The sequence below is a fragment of the Eptatretus burgeri genome, chromosome 12 (genome assembly GCF_056783735.1).
Source record: "Eptatretus burgeri isolate ZD-2024b chromosome 12, Ebu_testis_v1, whole genome shotgun sequence".
Taxonomy (NCBI): Eukaryota; Metazoa; Chordata; class Myxini; order Myxiniformes; family Myxinidae; genus Eptatretus; species Eptatretus burgeri.
This window is the reverse complement of record NC_140972.1, coordinates 93479522-93495659: the sequence shown is the minus strand read 5'-3', so window position 1 is coordinate 93495659 and position 16138 is coordinate 93479522. Positions and strand designations below refer to the sequence as shown.

The 16138-nt window shown below is 43.0% G+C and overlaps 1 protein-coding gene and 1 long non-coding RNA gene across 4 annotated transcripts in view; one reads left to right on the top strand and one right to left on the bottom strand.

Moving 5' to 3' along the window:
- The window catches only part of LOC147016153 (LIM domain-binding protein 2-like), a 252825-nt gene that overhangs the window by 226497 nt on the left and 10190 nt on the right, over positions 1-16138 (bottom strand). The gene's annotated exons all lie outside the window — the stretch shown is intronic.
- Positions 9588-15292, top strand: LOC147016154 (uncharacterized). Of its 2 annotated transcripts, none has more exons than XR_015050037.1 (3): positions 9588-9927; positions 14359-14437; positions 14714-15292. It is a non-coding gene; the product is annotated as an uncharacterized LOC147016154 (long non-coding RNA). The 2 variants fall into 2 exon arrangements; XR_015050036.1 differs by having other exon boundaries at positions 14359-14444.

Genomic DNA, 16138 nt, shown 5'->3' with positions numbered 1-16138 from the left:
AAAATATTCTCTGAAATGGCTGAACAGGTCGAGGCTAAACTACACATATGACTGCCTATCCATGAGGAACAAAAGAGTCACACATATGACATCATAGGTCACATGGTTTGGTAGCCACATTGGATTTACCTGAAAACCTCTAAAAATACACCACTCAAAAGAAGACCTGGCGAGGGCTTGCAATCTCTGCTTGCTCTTTTTCTTGTTTCATCTGTGATCATTGAAAGGTGACCATTGATGTAAACAAGGGTCATAGTACCGATGCTCACAACCTCCCAGCTTGACATTCTCCGACTCACAGCCACTCATTACTTCCTATCACAAATCCAGCTAGTTACTCCACAAGCCACTCCACAAGTCCTCACCTTAGCTAACAACCTCCTATGTGGTACCTTGTGCGAGGTCACAAGCCAAATATATACAGAGTGGCCACAAAGTCGCAATGCACAGAGTTAGAATTTAGTTTGAATTTATCTGTTTGCTTCCCTCCATTTTCTGTACAAATTTGAATTTTTCTCCATGTTCTTCTGGACATCTTCCATGTTGATGTCATAAAAGCAGCCCCTGGCAGCTGTTTTGAGGTTTTCAACTGTCAATAATCAGCTATCCCATTATCTTCAGCTATCCTCCAAGAATAAGCTATCCTACTATCTTCAGCTGTCCTCCAAGAATCAGCTATCCTGCTATCTTTAGCGATCCTGCAAGAATCAGCTATCCTGCTATCTTCAGCTATCCTGCTATCTTCAGCTATCCTGCTATCTTCAGCTGTCCTCCAAGAATCAGCTATCCTGCTATTTTCAGCTATCCTGCTATCTTCAGCTATCCTGCTATCTTCAGCTATCCTGCAAGAATCAGCTATCCCGCTATCTTCAGCTATCCTGCTAAGGATCATCTATCCCGCTATCTTCAGCTATCCTGCAATCATCAGCGATCCTGCTGTCTTCAGCTATCCTGCAACAAGATGGTGCTCCAGCACATTATGCTGTTGCAGTTAGAGAATATCTCGACGACGAATTCAGTGGACGGTGGATTGGACGTGGATCTGAGATCGTGTGGCCTCCTCGAAGTCCGGACTTAACAACATGTGACGACTTGCTTTGGGGCATTGAGAAAGAGGAAATTTCTCGTCTTTGCCTAACAACAGTTAAAGACCTCAAAACAGCTGTCAGGGGCTGCATTTATGACCTCCAACACTCAACATGGAAGACGATGTCCAGAAGAACATGGAGAAAAAAATCAAATTTGTGTGGAGAATGGAGGGAAGCAAATAGATAAATTCTAACTAAATTCTAACTGTGTACATCGGGGCTTTGTGGCCACTCTGTAGAGCTGATTGTTCACTCGTGGTTAAAGTCTTTCTTTCTCCACTGTGTGCTTTGTGTTTGATTGCTGTGGTTGCTCAAGTTTGCCAACCTGGACTAGGCAAGGGTGGTGAGTATACCAAAACACCCAGCCTGAGAAGGTAGAAGGCTTTGGTCCTGTAATAGGCTGGCTTTTTCTTGTTTTGTTTTGTTTTTTAAACTCAGAAATCGATACTTGATTATGTCAGATGCTAATTAAGAACTTCCCCTGCTTTCTATTCTGCTAAGCAAGCACATAAGCAAGCTTTAAAATCGTGTCGCTTTGATCTTGTACTGATTTCCTGCTTCTGTCAAGACCATGACAAAATTCCATCAAAACATACATGGATCAAAATGTTCTCCTGCTTCTTTAGCGGTCGAAAATATTCCAACTTTCTCGTGAGTTTAACTGCGGAAAGGATTTGCCCAAAGTCTTTCAGGATCCGGCTGGTCATGCTCGACGTTAGACTGGAGCCGATTTGGGACAGAATTAATCATTTGTTCAGGGTGTCAGGGATAAGTCACCTACTTTTCAAGAAAGATATCATTGGGACATTAATATCCACAAACTCACATGAGCAGACAGACCACCCAGCTTAATGTCCATCCGAGGGACGGCGCAACGCCCTGTCTGTGAAGCATAGAGTCGGGTCGGGAATCAAACTCTGACAAAACAGCAAAGAGGCAAGTGAGCTATTCCTGCACCATCCCTTCGGACTGGAAGTATGGAAATGTTAGTGGCATAGGTAATTCACTGGCAGTGCTCGGACTCATTGTCATCTAAATAATAGTCCATACAACCCTGGCAGAGCACCAGTGCACAATGCAATGCTCATTCATCATTATCTGAGCAATCATTCTGACATCACCGTTGTCGAATCCTCACCTTATACTCACAGCATCTTGCTAACCCTATTTCCGTTTTCCGAAATTGAACAGCATGAAACACGACAACGAGGGCATTTCATGACGTACTGCCAATTAATGAATGCACAGTTTGCATCGGTCAAACACGAGCAGTCAAAAGGCCTGTACGCTCGGTTTCAGACTGTCGGCCATGTTGTTGTGACACGTGCACGATGATTGTCCTTTTACATCTCGAACACAGGCGACGCAGTAGGCATACTGGTCACACAGATTTGATGGCGATGGTGCTGGGACATCAGCTGGCAGGTTTTATCCACTTTGGGGTTCCTTTTTTCAAACATGGTTCTTCATGTAGCTGCTGCATGGCACAACAAGCATGTCGAACTAGTTGCAAATGGGAATGGTGTCCAGTACACATACACAGAGATGTGGTAGCCTCGATTTGTGCGAGACCACAAGCTCAATGGTGACTGTACTTGTGGGCTCACCTCGTTTTTTAGTTATAAATCGCCATCCCTACCCATCGATTCACTGACAGCGTGTTGTACTTCACAAATATCACATATGTCTGAATGAGGATGTAAAATGAAGTGAAAGAGACGAAAAAAGCATCTCTTATAACATGTAGTTGTTGTTGTTGCTCCTGTTATTGTGGCTGCGGTTGATGTTGTTTGTGTACTATTCGGTGTACTATAATATATTTTCCCACGACATCAAGAAGTATTATAATATCAAACCCCGTTTGCTCCTTCCGTGTCCATCATGCGGAATTCTCAAGGGTTCCTGCTGTCCTCCCATTGGAACCGCAACATTAAAGCTCCAGGTTATGCTTCTTCCTCTTCCCTCCCGGAAAGACAGACTTTTAAAACAGGATTTTTAGATCCTCGTGGAGGATCTCTAAGTCTTACTCACGTCGTTGTTCTTCATCTTCTTCTTGTGGACTTTTTGTTTCACAGCCTACAGTTTTCATCTAAACTTCCTGAAACTTGGCATATATATATATATATATATATATATATATATATATATATATATATATATATATATATATATATATATATATATATATATATATGTAAAAATACCCTGCGCAGACAGTAACCATCTCCGATTTTGAAAATTCCTCCGAGAAAAAAAGTTATGACGTCAAAATATCTCCACTAATGGAAATCGCCGAAAATTATCTCCGAAACTAGGCAAGCTTTTTGAATTCTGTTTGTGGGAATCGAACAGGGCATTAGCAGAGATGAATTAACGCACATGTGATACATCACTATGACGTTATATCAATTTTTATGACGTCATTCGTATTTTTTGACATTTTTTGTTTCACAACCCAGAGTTTTCATCAGATCTTCGCGAAACTTGCCATGTACTGTATATGCAGAAAGCCCACGCGCAGGCAGTAACCATCTCCGATTTTGGAAATTCTTCCCAGGAAAAAAAGTTGACGTCATAATATCTCCGCAAATGGAAATCGCCTCTTCCATTATCTCCGAAACCAGGCAAGCTGTTTGAATTTTGTTTGTGGGAATCAAGCCGGGCATTAGCACAGATAATTAATTTATCGCAAACCTGATACATCACAATGACGTCATATGCGTTTTTATGACGTCATCATTAAGAGAACGAGGATCTTAGCTCATTTGAGCTTGTTATGACTAAAAGGCCACAAATCTTTGTTCCAAGTAAATCGACTATTAGCTTTCCAACGGCACCATTTTTATTACTCCACAACAGCAGGAAACCTTCAGAATGAAGCGTGTCGGACGGACGGACACACACACACACACACACACACACACACACACACACACACACACACACACACACACACACACACACACACACACACACACACACCTCATGCTTTTCATTTCTGTTCCTCACAATTCTATCACAGACACATGGACACACAGACACGTCTCCTTTTCGTCATAGATTTTCGGGTTGAACCCATGCTGATCAGCAAAACCCGTGTGTGTGTGTGTGTGTGTGTGTGTGTGTGTGTGTGTGTGTGTGTGTGTGTGTGTGTGTGTGTGTGTGTGTGTGTGTGTGTGTGTGTGTGTGTGTGTGCGTGTGTGTGTGTGTTTCCTACCCACAAGTAGTTGGAAAACAACGCGAGTGTCACGGGTATACCATTCAACAGGATTCATACTCTCCAGTATGTTATGCACTTCATATAATTTTCAAAGTTGCCTGTTGATTGTACTTCATCATCATGTGACATCATGATTGCTATTTTGTGAAACACACACCATTACTCTAACACTGTGAGTGTTAGAGTAATGCTCTCCTAAGTGTTTGCCTATGGAATCCAAGGCCAACTCCACTCTTGGAAAACTGACTTCCTCCACTCCAGTAAACAACATGTGCCTCTCAACTAAACCCTTTCTTCTCCTCTCCCTGTCGAGGTTGGAGGACCCCAATGCAGTGTTCTTGGTCCCATCATATTACTAATCTTCATCAATGATCTCACTGACTCTCTGAAAATCCTCTTTATCTTTTTGCTGATGACTCCACTCTATGCCATGACATCCCTCATTCTTCTGAAAGAAAGGCAGCAGCCTCTTCCCTCTATTCAGACCTTGCAAAATCACAAACGTGTCAAACACTTGGAATGTCTTTCAAACCTGAGAAACGTCCCCATCTCCGTCTGTGTCTCTCTCCATATATATACATATATATATATATATATATATATATATATATATGTATATGTATATATATATATATATATATATATATATATATATGTATATGTATATGTATATATATATATATATATATGTATATGTATATATATATATATATATATATATATATATATATATATATATATATATATATATATATATATATATATATATATATATATATATATATATATATATATATATATATATATATATATATATATATATATATATATATATATATATATATATATATATATATATATATATATATATATATATATATATATATATATATATATATATATATATATATATATATATATATATATATATATATATATATATATATATATATATATATATATATATATATATATATATATATATATATATATATATATATATATATATATATATATATATATATATATATATATATATATACATTGGGACCCTACTCTGTACAGAGCGTCAGTGCTGCCTCAGCAGTCTCCTTGGCAATTGAGCACAATCCTGCACAGGTCGCCGCTCCGACACAGTATACCAGCAAGCTGGCACTCATTTTGCCGACCTCAGAAGGATGACAGGCCGAGTTAACCCCACCTGGTATTAATTCAACAGCTGAGGGGGATTTGAACTCAAGACCCTCGGATCCCAAGCCCGCCACCCTAACCATTAAGCCAACACCAGGCATATATATATATATATATATATATATATATATATATATATATATATATATATATATATATATATATATATATATATATATATATATATATATACATATATATTGTTGAGGATTCAGCGGTGGCGGGATTCTCGGACGGGCACGTCAATCGCCGTCCGTACCCAGTTTGGATTTTCGCACCCAACGACCGCCGTCTCCAGGGTTCTCACGTTGGCTGGCTCGGCACAGGCCTCGGGTCACGCGTCTTCAATCGCGATACCAACGTACCCCTGGACCTTACCAGTTGGGGAAATAGACCCCGGTTACAGACTGGTTTTGTCAGATACCCAGTGTTTTCTGCCAGTCTGTAACCATTTTGGTTTTATATACCAATCGAGCGGATCGTTCCTCGACGCGACACAAATTAATTCAAAGCGGCAACTTCATACGAATTAGCCAGATTTATTGGGTAACATCAGGGAACACAACACAAGCAAAATATTCACGACAATGTTTTAATTAATCTATAACCCATTCTTAACTTGGGAGATACGGATTATGGGTTTCGAAGGGGTCCCTACCGAGATAAGCCTTAAACGACATGCAGACAAGACATAGACAGCATGCAGACAAGACAGAGTACTTGCTGATGTTTCATGGACGAGAGGAAAGTGTCAAAAGCACGAATGTCACTCGTAACAAGCCGATGTCCACGGATTCGAGCCCCAAGCTCGAGCACGCAGCGTGGCAAGATGGCGCTCGTCCTTCTTTGTCGCACCGCCCACGCATGCGGCCTCTGCGCGTTCAGACCCCGCGAGGTCGACTGCACCAGACCGTCAGGTCAATGATGGGTTTCAGCTGATTTCTCACAAGGTCCAGCATACAAGTCCAGGCCTGGCATGTTCACCAGGCCCCTTTCACGAAGCAGATCGCAGACAGACACAGCCGTCCCCTACACAGCAGATCACGACTCCCACCAGTCGATACTCATCCAGCCGAGGGCAGACAGACCTCATGCAGTCCTTTTCTTGCCTTTCCTTCGGCCCTGGCTCACTTCTCCAGGCCACAGAAGGCAGACCCGGCGCGCCCAGGTTCAGTTGCTCTCTCTCTGCAGAATCACCACTGTCTTTTCGTTTTCTGCTCGCCTCGAAGCATGACTGCTCAACTCCGTCCTCTCAGTTTCTTACCACTTTTTCTTTTCGGGGCGCGCCCCTTTACGAAGCCGACAAACTCCTCCCCTTAGTTTCACTTCCTTCTCGAGGCCACTCCCTCTCAGCCGACTAGCGGGGTCTACCGTCCGAAGAGGGGCAGGAAGAAGAGGAAGCTCTCGGTACACCACCACCGCCCGAACAATAAACAGCCTCTTACACCTCCCGACACACATGAAACGTCCATTTTACCGAACAGCCTGGCTAAACATGCATTTAATGGGGGATCTGAGCTAATCCTATATTTCGTAGCATACTCAGGGCCATTTCCGCAACAATATATATATATATATATATATATATATATATATATATATATATATATATATATATATATATATATATATATATCTTCTTCTTCTTCTTTCGGCTGCTCCCGTTAGGGGTCGCCACAGCGGATCATCCGTATGATCCGCATAGTGATTTGGCACATGTTTTACGCCGGATGCCCTTCCTGACGCAACCCTGGTCGCCTCTTACGACACAGGGATATGGTACACCTATTTTAAGCGGGGTATACACCGGCCGAGTATACTGGTACTCATTTCGCCGACCTCGGAAGGATGACAGGCTGAGTCAACCCCCTGGTGTATTAATTCAGTGGCCCAACGGGGCTTGAACTCAGGACCTTTTGGATCCCAAGCCGCTGCCCTAACCACTGAGCTAACACCAGGCATATATATATATATATATATATATATATATATATATATATATATATATATATATATATATATATATATATATATATATACACATACCTCTACCTCTACCTCAACCTCTACATCTGTCTCTCTCTCTCTCTCTCTCTCTCTCTATCTCTCTCTGTCTCTCTGTCTCTCTCTCTCTCTCTCTCTCTCTCTCTCTCTCTCTCTCTCTCTCTCTCTCTCTGTCTCTCTCTGTCTCTCTCTCTCTCTCTCTCTCTCTGTGTCTCTGTCTCTGTCTCTGTCTCTGTCTCTCTCTGTCTCTCTCTCTCTCTCTGTGTCTCTCTCTCTCTCTCTCTCTCTCTCTCTCTCTCTCTCTCTCTCTCTCTCTCTCTCTCTCTCTCTCTCTCTCTCTCTCTCTCTCTCTCTCTCTCTCTCTCTCTCTCTCTCTCCCCCTCTCTCTTTCTCTCCAAAAGGACCATACCATCAGCCCTTCCATCTACTTTCTCAACAACCCTCTCAAAGAGATTCAGTCACTCAAATTCTTGGGTCTCACACTCAGCCATGATCTCTCTTGGGCAAGCCACATTTCAAAATTGGCCTCCAGAGCCAGACACCGACTGGGCATCCTCCATCGTGCAGTCCTTTCTTGGCACACCTGAGCTCCTATCCACCTGCAAGGCTTTCATCTGCAGCTTGATGGAGTAATACTCTCTGCTCTGGGCTGGCTCGGCTGCCTCTCATCTTTCTCAGCTTGACGCCATGGAAACCAAGGCCTACAATACCATTGGAATCTCTCGTGAAGTAACTGAGTCGATGGGCCTATCGCTTTGCCATCGCCGACAGGTCAGTGGTCTCTATCTTCTTCTGCCTCATTTCTGGTTTAGCACCATCTGCCCTCTCCATGCTTTGTCCCCACTCTCCGCAGGTGTCTGCAGGACACACACAGTCCACCAGTAACCCCCTCCTCATAAAACTCCTTAAATCCATAACCACTGCTCAACTCCACTCATTTATTCCATTTTTTTCCCCCACCTGTGGCACCATCTTGTACGCTCTCTTCAATCTCATTCCTCTCTCAAGGTCTTCAAAACAACTGTGTACCACCATCTCAAGTCATCCCCCATCCAAAATCGTGTTCTTTTCCAGGTCCATTAAACCATCCACACCCCCACCCCCCAACAAAAATTTTGGTTGTGTATCCATCTTGTCCACCCCTTGCGTTCTCCCATCCCCCTCATCGTTACCTGCATCGCTTGTTTGTCCATCTCCATCTACTTTCTCCCTCCAGCCTGCTGTTGGTGTTTCCACTTTCTCCGATTGTTCCCTTTGTTATGTTATGTCCTGATCAGTTCTCTTCCACGAGCCTTGACCGTGAATAAAAAATATAAAAAAAACACACTCCACCTCGTCCTATACTGCTGTGATCTATAGGATAAATATCAGGCCGAGCCAAGAGCATGAGTGCCTTTTGTTTAGAGGCTTTGGCCTAGTTTGCTGTCTCTCTGGAACATGGTGCCAAATTTCACAATCCTAGGAGCACAGACCTGGTGCTCAAAAGTGATGCTTTGCATGAGAATACTAAAATTTTGGATGATATCAATAAACTGCAGTTTGTGTGCTAAAGCAGGAGGTGCTGCAAGGCAACACAAGCCTTCATGATGCTGTTGACATCATATTTGAGAAAATGACATGTCACACGTCCGTATAAGGTGTCAGGGAGTGTGGTACGCGGGGTAACGCGGAGTTGTGTTGTCCTGAAGTTTTCATACCATCACTGCTGGGAAAGTTGTGGTATGAAAATCAACAAACCTCAACTTGGAAGCTCAATGAAGCCATTGGAATGTCCACTCCACTATATATTATTCCTCAAGACCTGAAATTTAAATATGTATTATTATTACATTAATACAATCGTAAAATGTTTATCCTTTCCAAATTAAAATTCATTTCGCATTTTGGGGGCAATACCATTACCATACCACGGCCAATGTCGATGTGCGTGAAACCATCATACATTAAGCAACAGTGGTACAGGCCTAGAAGTGCACCTCTTGCTTATACAGCAGAGTTAGACAAGAGAGAACTAAAACAGCTTTTCATAACCGGGCATCTCACGTGCCCTTCCCCCAGAGCACTTCCTGCTTCCACCCCTTCCCTTTCTCCATTCCATATCCTCCCCAAACTTCTTCGGCCTCCTTTCACTCTGTCCTATGTACTCCCTCCCCTTTCTCCTCCTCCTCCTCTCTCACCCACCTACCCCCTCCCCTCCCCATATATTTCCATATCTTACCCTGAAACAATCAACAACCTGTCCTCTCATTACAAACAACTTTCCTCCTTCTCTTTAGCGCAACTACTTTCCAACTACTGTGCCAACAAGGGAATCTTGTGAGTATCGATGTGTTCATCGGATTCATCAGACAGATGTTAAGCTGGAGGACCTGTCCACCAGCAGTGATGGCTTTGGTGGATGCTGAAGATCCCCGTGGTGTTTTGGTGAGTTATTGCTGGCACACTGGCCAAATTCCTGTCCGAATCACCTTCAGTCGAACGTCCAGCCTGGATTGCCCGTTCGTGAAAGACTCGAGCCAAAAACATTGCCTGGCCGACCACACGAGAAGGTGGGAATAACTTACGCCTTAAAGAAGTCGAGACTTGTTCTGCGTCCATGGAAAAATAAGGAAGACAGATTTTCTCGACAAAACCTTGACAGAGTTATGCTAATTGCCTTGGGAAAGAGCGTGAAGCGGTGATGATCTGGGCATGAGCCCTTATTCACAGTAAACCCTCTTATGAGCACTTCATCTTGCTTTTAGGAAAGGCTCATGCCTGAAACGTTGCTTCACCCCTCTCTCATGGTGGTTATCATTCCTTGGTAAACAGGTGGTTGAGATAATTTATTACGTCCACTCAGTCTTCCTAGAATATGGCTTGGTCGCAGTTAAGGCTCAAGGAAGGACCACGAGCTCAAACTGATCGCAACCACCATAAGAGGTATGCTAACTGGGTGAGACACTGGGAGAGACATATTAAAGTAGAAATGGCAACCTGGAGCAAGAGATAAGGAAGAAAGAAAAATGTATGGGTTGGTAGACAGCCCCTTCAACTTAAATGAACCCTGATTAACTCTGCAGACAGATGTAAAGGTGAACAAACTCTCAACTCCACAGATATCTGGAAGATGAGGACATGCGCAATCCACATTCTACACAGGTAGATGAGAGAGCAGTGCTAAATCTCCTGCAAGGCCCAAAGTATTGTGCGGCCGTGGAATGGCCGATGGCATAAGTTATTCCCAGGGGATCGGCTCAGTGTGAGATGGCAAAATAACACCGTCAAGATGGTGTTAGGGAGTCATATAGTGCACTCATAACCACTGGAGCCCACCAATGCATACAATGGAGCCAAAAGCAACAAGAGAATCTCGTCAGCAATCCTCAAATGGGAGTGATGATAAATAAACGACATCTGACAACATCAGCAAAATTGATTCTGAATGTTGTTCTGACAATCCGGTTCCTCCACCATCTCTCCGAATCGCTGAGGATTTTTTTTCTGAATTGCTTCTGCCTGACAGCAAGAAATTACAAATAATTATTGTTCTTATTATCAGGTCAAGTATCATGAGTTCAGCACCGGTTTGATGAAATACAAACTGCACATGTTTTGTAATAAATGGATCTCAATGTCCGTCAGGTGCAGTAAGTAGCCTTTGTGTAATATTTACAATGGTCCGACTTCCAGGCTGACTTGTCCGTGTCTCTAGGAGCATCGGCAGTCCACTTCACTCAATGCCGGGTGACTCTCCTTGTGCTCACAAGAAAGAATCCACCCTTCGTTGTGTTCCGTTAACCTCCACTGTATGTGTTTCACGGATGAGGATCGTCGCAGGTTTGCTCAAAGTAATTGTGGGCGAGACCTGTCTAAAGTGATACAAACAAATTGTGTCTTCATCATACAACTCTTCATTTTTAAAAATAGTCAGCAGCAGCAGAATGATTTATTGGATCGATGGTGTTAATGAGGACGAAGTTGGGTCATCGAGGTGATGTAGCAAACGGAGGAAGGTTCATGGAGCACAGAACACCAGGTCAAACATTCGCCTCCGAGATCTGTCAAATATAAGATCCGACTATAAACAAGTGAGGCGTTGCATCAATGACTATGCGGTCGTTCAGTGTGGTTGTTGAGCAGGCAGTCCGGACATGATTTCGAAACAAACACACCTTCCTGTACAAGGTCCCACAGTTGACAGTGCATGCCACAGCAGAAACTCCACCATGAAGTCCAAGGAACTGTCCATACAACCCTGATATAGAATTGTGAAGAGGAATAGATCTGGGGAAGGGATAAAACAATTTCTAGAGTTGAAAGTTGCCAAGAGCACAGTGAGCGCCATCATTAGGAAATGTAAAGAATATGGAACGACCCAGACTCTTCTTAGAGCTGGCTGTCTGACCAAACTGAGCAAGAAGGACCATGGTCATGGAGGTGACCAAGAACACCATGACCACTCTGACAGAACTTTAGAGTTCATTGGCTGAGAGGGGAGAACCTGCTGGAAGGACAACAATTTCTTTAGCACTTCACAAATCCCGGCTTTATGGGAGAGTGGTCAGACAGAAAAGTCACTCCTTAGAAAAAGGCAAGTGACAGGACACCTGGAGTTTGCAAAAAGGCACATGAAAGACTGAGAGAATGAGGCCAAAGATTCTGTGGTCTGATGAGATGAAAATTGAACTCTTTGGCCTGAATGCAAAGCACTACGTCTGGCGGAGACCGAGTACAGCTCATCACCCATCAAACACCATCCCGATCATGAAGCATGGTGGTGGCAGAATCATGCAATGGGGATATTTTTCAGTGGCAGGGACTGGGAGACTTGTAAGGATCAAGGGAATAACGAATGGAAAAAAATACAGGCAAATCCTTCAAGAGAACCTGCTTCAGAGTGCAAAAGACCTTAGACTACAGAGAAGATTTATGTTCCAACAGGACAATGACCCCAAGCATACAGCCAAAGCAACACTGGAATGGCTTCAGAACAAGAACGTGAAAGCCCTCGAGTGGCCTAGCCAAAGCCCAGACCTGAATCCCATTGAGAATCTGTGGAAGGATTTGAAGATTGCTGTTCACCGATGCTCCCCATCCAACTTGACAGTGCTTGAGCAAATCTGCAAGGAAGAATGGGAGAAAATCCCCAAATCCAGATGTGCAAAGCTGATACAGACATATGCAAGACTCTAATATGTAATCACTGCCAAAGGCCCTTCTACAAGGTATTGATTCAGCGGGTTGAATACCAATTGATGCAAGACATGTCAGCTTTTCACTTTTAATTTATAAAAAATTATTTTACACTTTGTCATCGTGGGGGTATTTTGTGTAGATCAGTGACAAAAAATGACTTTCGTGTGTGAAGAAAAGTGAAGGTTCACTAAAGAAGAAAAAAAATGTAAAACCCCCACACATACAAGATGTTCCCCCCAATAAGTGCCCCTCCTAGATGGGGGGGTGAAAAATACCCCCCCCCCCCTTTCCAATGAGCACTCAATTCTGAGTCTGCAGACTGGCATTCCAGGGCCGAATCAGCTCCAGTTTAAGGTTGAAGCTAGGTTCAAACTTTGCCCGTCTTGGCAAGGGTGAAACGCGACAATCAATGACATCTGAAGGATGTTCAATTGGATATAAATCTGGCAGGATGGGCAGCCCAAGGTGTCATGACATTTACAAGAATATTCCGTGTTTGAATGGCCCTGTGTGCAGAAGCATTATCATGCATAAAGATGATTCCTGGACCATGTTATTGAAGGGTAGACAACACATGTTGCTGCAAGATCTCATTAATCCATTGATCTGCCATCAGATCACCATGGATACAGATCAAGTTGGTGGGAAAGGTTTCAGCAATACCACCCCACATAAATGACACATCCACGTCAAAAATTTGAAGCTTCCTGAATGCGGACTGGGGCATACCGATCATTGCATCTTCTGTAGACCCGAGCATAGCCTTCATGCCTTTCAAGGAGAAACCCTGCTACCAAATTTCAATATCTCAGTCCCAGAAAACTCATGGAAATATGAACCAAAAGCAATCGTTGAAAACAATGAAGTAATGCTCACATACGAACTAATGATCCCATCGAGCATGAACACAGAAAACAAGCATTGTGACCGGATTTCATACTCAGGTACAAAAAGGAAAAGAAGGCATTGCTAAGTGAGATTTCAATTTGCAGCAATTTCAGCCAAAACAAAGCAGAAATCAAGAAAATGACCAAGTTACTAGGATCTCAAAAATGAAGTCAAACGATCTTGGAAGCCGAAGGACACCAAAATTGTACCAGTGATAACTGGAGCAGCAGGAATTATCAAAAACAAAAATAACCTCACGGAGATATTACAAACCATCCCTGAGAATATTACGACAAACGAACTATAGTTGGAAGCTGTCCTGGGGCTCAGTGACGATCCTGAAGAGAGTCCTCAAAACAAAACTTTGAAAACGGGAGAACCTCACAACTCGGTCCATGAATCGTGATCCCTCACTGAAACGGAGGTGGATACTTTGAGACCTGGGAAGACTCCGTTCCCCCTTGTGAAACACTTATATGGAGATAACAACCAACGACACACCATCACCATCATCACCCTCATGATCATCATGATCACGAGTACTAACTAGTATATACCACAAAAAACAACCTCTTCCTTGACACCCCTTTAGTTGCTCATGGCTTACAGTGAGCAAGCTTTACCTGTGTAGATCAAACTGTCTCATCTGGCCGATTCCACACATTATAAAATTGGAAATCTTGACTACGTCGCGTGTTCTTCTTTGATTTGCATTGCCTGAACCGAGCTCTCTTGGTGACTTAAAAACACTTGTTTCCTTTTCCTCTTCCTCACTCTTTTCTGTGTTAGAAGCGACGTGGAGTTCTCGCCCTGGATTAACCTTTCGTTGTGGATGAGGTTTTTCCTTCCCTGTGAATTCATCCTGACTGTGAGCGGTAATCCACTCATTATGCTGATGATATGCAGGGACTATAAATAAACACATTTTTATCTTTGCTGCTCCTTATTTATTATCTTTACTCATTTCTTGTTTCTTTTTTTATCCCTCCATTTATTTATACCTTTCCTTCTTCCTGTCTTTGCCAGTGAGTTTGTTGTGGTTTCAGCATCCTTCTATTCTTGAAGTCCTACAGCTCTAAGAGCTTTAAGAGCTTTTGCAAAACACGTTTCATATGAACACTTAAACTTTATTATTATTTTGCAGATGGCGAACTAACACAAAATGTTGTACTTTGGGTCCTGGTCCATGCTGAAGTCTTGTGAAGATTGTACATTCAGTACTTGACCAGGTCTGTCTGTTGGACAAACTCCTCTGAATGCGAAGTATAAAATGTTTGCTCAACTCCAAAATTCCTCAATTTGAGCACATGTGGAGCATGCCTCGTACTTCCTCTTTCTTTCATTCTTTTGCAAGACCTGAGTTGTTGCATTCCTTAAAAGGTGGTACAAAAAGGATTATTATGTGCTTTTATTATTCGCTTTGTCTGGACCTTCTCAAGGATGTTTATGGTGCACATCTACACGTAGATCCCACCTGCCCCTCTCCAGTTAATTACATGTCCCCATCCCACTCTCACACCGCACCTCTCCTCTCCCCCACCACTCCAAGCCACCCGCCAACCCCTGTGACTAATGACACCGACCATGATTGTGATATAAAAGTAATCAGTGCTGATATTTTGGGCAATAATTGAGATTGAGATTGTTCTCTGCCATAGCAGTGGTGTGGTGGTGTGCTGGCATCCCAAGCAGATCACAGGTTCAAATATATTGTTCAAAAGGAGCTGTGTCTGTCTGTCTGTTTGTCACGTTATAACTTGAGAACATATAAACGGATTTCAATCAATCCAATGACGGTGGATTCAGGGAACTCCTGAGAAAGTTTGTGATGCAAAGGAAAAATTAAAAAAGGTCGGTTTGTGTGCATGGCTTCATGGGCACATGGGCACACATGGAAAAACTACAAATGCCAACTTGTGATGTTGGTTAACCCCACACGGAGGGCAGGATCTCCCAGGAATCCTTTCTTCTTGCCCCAAAGATTAGCCATCGCAACAAAGATTGGTATTCCCGTCAGCGAAGCGACAGGTCTTACATATGCTCGTACTGCTGAAAAGAGCAGTAGTAAGGAATTGTATGATAACATAATGGAGGATCAACGAATCTCATGATCATTTCTGTGATCAAAACACGGTTGCGAGGGTGTTCATCTACTTCCCCAGCTCCGGTCTACATAAGTTGATTGATTCTTAATATTCTCAGAGGAACTTGAATAAGAATAATAGACCACTCCTTTCGCATATTCAGACACAGAGGGCTGCCAAGGCGGTTTGTCCTTGTCTAGGGGGCACAATCCTGAACGGGTCACCACTCGGACCCAGGACACTCGAATGGCTCATTCTTCACAGTAACCTAGTACTCATTTTGCTGATCTCAGAAGGATAACAGGCTGAGTCAACCCACATGGTGTTATTTTAATGGTGAGACAAGGGCTCAAACTCAGGAGCCCAAGATCTTTAGCCAGCACCTTAACCATGAAGCCAACCATAGGCTCAGAGGAACTTGGACGTGCACTAAAATTGTAACTATGAAAAAGGCAGTGATACACAAAAAAAAAATCCCATGATAA